The sequence below is a fragment of the Belonocnema kinseyi genome, chromosome 5 (assembly GCF_010883055.1).
Source record: "Belonocnema kinseyi isolate 2016_QV_RU_SX_M_011 chromosome 5, B_treatae_v1, whole genome shotgun sequence".
In the NCBI taxonomy this organism is placed as follows: domain Eukaryota; kingdom Metazoa; phylum Arthropoda; class Insecta; order Hymenoptera; family Cynipidae; genus Belonocnema; species Belonocnema kinseyi.
This window is the reverse complement of record NC_046661.1, coordinates 121,086,809-121,090,826: the sequence shown is the minus strand read 5'-3', so window position 1 is coordinate 121,090,826 and position 4,018 is coordinate 121,086,809.

Genomic DNA, 4,018 nt, shown 5'->3' with positions numbered 1-4,018 from the left:
TAAGTCATTTGTCCGTCTAGTTCAAAAAGATTTGGTGAAAGAAACAAGAGATCCGTTCACGAAACGTAGGTACTAATGCTTTCCAGAACTATGACGGCTTGCAGCTCTCCTTCTTACACTGCTCTCGCCGGCTCTTTGAACAGGTGGGGATGTATTGCCGATTGTGGTTTCGTCCGGAAAGAGTGTGAAGGTTGAAGAATAAATAGAGCCGTGTGGCATTGCTACATAAAGGCGACCGTAAGGTCGGAAATCGTTATGGGATGTACTGACATTGTACTTTTGGAAATTGTCAGCTAAATACGTAAGACCGTTTATGCGTAACAAAGATTTCACTGGACCATCAGTACGCTCATCGAAACGTCCGCTCATGCGTAACAGAAGGATATTTTCAAGTGGACCATCATAATGATTGCCCGATTGCGTTCGAATATAAAATTTGAAGTTTCCAGGTGGCCAAATATCTGGATTAGGTTTCATCCAATCGGGTATATCGTTAGGTATAAGGGAGTTTCTCAATTTGAAGACTCCTTTGAATGACATGTCTCCACTCATTTCTATAACAATGTTGTTATTTCCCCAAAGATCCGGAATTTCAACCGCACCTAATTTTTGTAAAAAAAATGACATTTGTAAATTGCGTGTACAATAAAAACCTGAATTTTGAGCAATTTTGAACAATTAGTGGTCAACAAAAAGTGAACTGTGTATTTAATATTCAAGAAATAAACAATCTATTTTTCCAATTAGTTTTACGATGTGTTTTAAAACTCTGAATTTAACGGTTACCTTATCTTTGCGATAATTCTAAGGGTTCTCGAGATATAATAGCAAACAAAAAACTTTTCAACGGTGTAATAAATTCAAGAAAATTTGTAAGAATTCAAGCAGATTAAGGAAAACTTAAATGAATTGAAGAAGATGAAAAATACACGGAAAGTGCTTGATGGTTCAAGAGAATTTGTTGAAATATAAGAACAGCACATCAAAATCATGTGCGTATCGTTTTCTGTAGAAAAAGTTTCGATGCTCACTTATAGCAAGATTTGTGAATTGAAAATAGGCCCTTTAAAAAAATACTAAAAACCTGACGTAAGAGAAGAAAACGGACATTAGGTTCGCACTATACCCGAAAAATATAACTTTTGCACAAGCTCCTTCCACTTTATAAATAAATTTATCACATTTTGTTCACCATATCTTATGAAATATAGCCTTTATACTGGAAGTTTTTTTCATTGGATTATGTATTAGAATTTATGGAGTCGGAGTCAGACCGCCTTGCTTAATAGCAAAGTAAGAAATGACACCTTCAGTTTTCACGATATTTTGCTGCTAGGTAATCATAAAGTATCTGTTAAAATGTAATGCTCAGGTCAGTGTAACTGTCACTTTAAACATGCCACAGTCGTGTGGTTCATGAATTAGCTTCGTTTCTTTATCGGACTTCTAATAAGAAGTCTGAATGACATAAGGCGCAAAATTTGTGTCAAATTATAAATTTTAGTAGTATTTAACAGGTTTTGATACGAAATGTTGTAAGAGTCCATTCATTACTTCCTATCAAAAAAGGCATAAATATTATTCATAGCGGTATCAAGCACCATGATTACTTTCTTAATTTGAAATAGTGAAATTGTCACTAGTGAACCAGTAATTTTTGAATCTTCACTAAGTTAACCAGTAAATGGCCAATCTAAAAAGCGTAGCTAAATATACAAGTGACGCTAAATGATGGATTGAACAATTAACATAGCGCTTCACACAGCCAAGATGTGAACACCAAATCACCTGGTACGCGCGTGGTGCCGGTTAAATACGTGTTTACACTTCTCAAGTGAAAACCAACTTTATTGTGTACAAGTGTTTGTGTTAGGAATATTTGAAGCATGCTTGCAATAAAAGAGGGAAATAACATCTTTCTTTTTAACTTTAGAAGGCCCATCGTCACTTGGCATTGATTTAAAAGCGATGCGACATGTTGACGTAATGACTGGCCTTCCCACAGTTGCGCGCGATATACTTTATACTATTATTTTGCAAACCGATCCAAATTTTTTTATTGCAAGAGCACTGACTTTTTGAAGTATAACAAATGTATGGTAAATAAGATAATCCCATACTTCAAGTTCATCGAAAATGAGTAGTTAAAGTAAAGCTAAAGTATAGATAAAGTTTAACATATCAAAAATGAAGTACATATTACGTACGAGATACACTTTAGCTATTCTTAAGTCCAGATGATGTATAGCTTGTACCATACGTTGTGCATAGAATGAGACTTATTTATTTTTCATGATACCTAGAAACGAGATAAAAATAACGAGAGTCTTTTTTAGCATTATGTTAAATAATCATAACTCGAAGATCTATCATGGAAACTTTATATTTTTCTCACATTATATATGTTTGAATGATCAAAAGTCATTGATTCCTACCCACGTGATGTTATAATAATAAAAACTTAAAACGCTCGAGTCTAATTACTATGTAGATGAAATATTTAATCATGCATTATTGATAATATAATATAAAATAAATGATGTTACATTGGCTACTTCATAGATAAAATTTTGCCATACTTTGACCAAACTTCAGCTATACTTTAACTATACTTTAGCAATAATTACCCTATACTTCAAATAAGCATAGTATTCTTTGATTATATTTGAGCTAAAAATTCCATATAATTTATTGAAATATACGTAAAGTATGGGATAGTTTCATTTACCCTAATTTTACTATGCTATCTGAGAGACCAGTCCTATACGATTTCACAGATGTTTTTCTAGATCTTTCTTGTACAAAAGTTTTTTTAGACTAGGATTTCTGCCTTCTACTCATCCTATATATAATCAAAAGGCACATTTAATATGGAATCTATTTAACAGGAAACTATATTTAAGAGTAAGCGTATTTGTTTCTGTACAGAATTAATGCCAATAAAATATCTTTCAACTTGCCTAAACGACCTAGCTTTTTCCTTAGAGTTATGTCCATCTCTTCGAATACTTCACATTTAAATGTGGGATATATGTTATAAGAAATAAATTTTTTGTCGTGAAATAAAAAGGAATCTTTTAATTTTAAATATTTTTTCTAATTTGAAAGAAAACAGAAAAAAACGGTTTCTAAATATTTTTGAAAGTATCAAATTCGTTTTGTCAAATTGAAAATATTTCAATGGCATAATTGCTATACAGGTGTAAATTCACTTCATCTGCACTATTATTTCTCGAAAAATAAGTCTTTTCGAAGAAAAAAAAAGTATTATCAAATTTTTTACAATTCTGCTTATTCTTATTACTATTTTGCTTTCAAAGTAAAATAAAATATTTTATATATATTATCTTTTATTATTCTTTTTAGACTTGTAGAATACAAGCATAACCAAGAAAATACCATTTTTACCTTAGATTAATATTATTGATTTTATTTTAGCATTATTGTTCCGACTTTTTATTTTAAATATAATCATTTAACATTACTGACAAAATTAATCAAATATATAGAAAATTTAATGTGGAGCACAATTTTGAAAAGATCACCCAAGAATATTGCCTTAATGCTCTGCCTAGGCCCTGGAGGTTACGTTTGCATCCCAGTTGAAAGTCCCACAGAGACTTTTAAAAAATATTCGTTTAAAATGAGAAGGTCCTGCCAAAAAGTTGCAGACTTTGTTAAGATTCACATTTTTTACATTTAGACTTTTTTTAACTCAACTTTTACGAAAAACTTAACAAAATTAATTTTTATTTATTTTGTTACAATAAATGTCGAAAGTTCCGAAATTAGTATCCAAAAACGATTTATAGACCGAATGCATCTTTCAACCAAAAAAAACGTGTCCTAGTGATCAGCACTTTAAATCAAAGCTCGCGAAGGTGGGAAAAGTTAGTCTTAGTGCAATAAACTAAGCCTTATCCCTAATTTAAACAATTTCTAGCTCTCTAAATTGAGAAATAATAATTATTATTAATATAAAGTAAGAATTATAACGATTAAAAATCATGCCTGACTT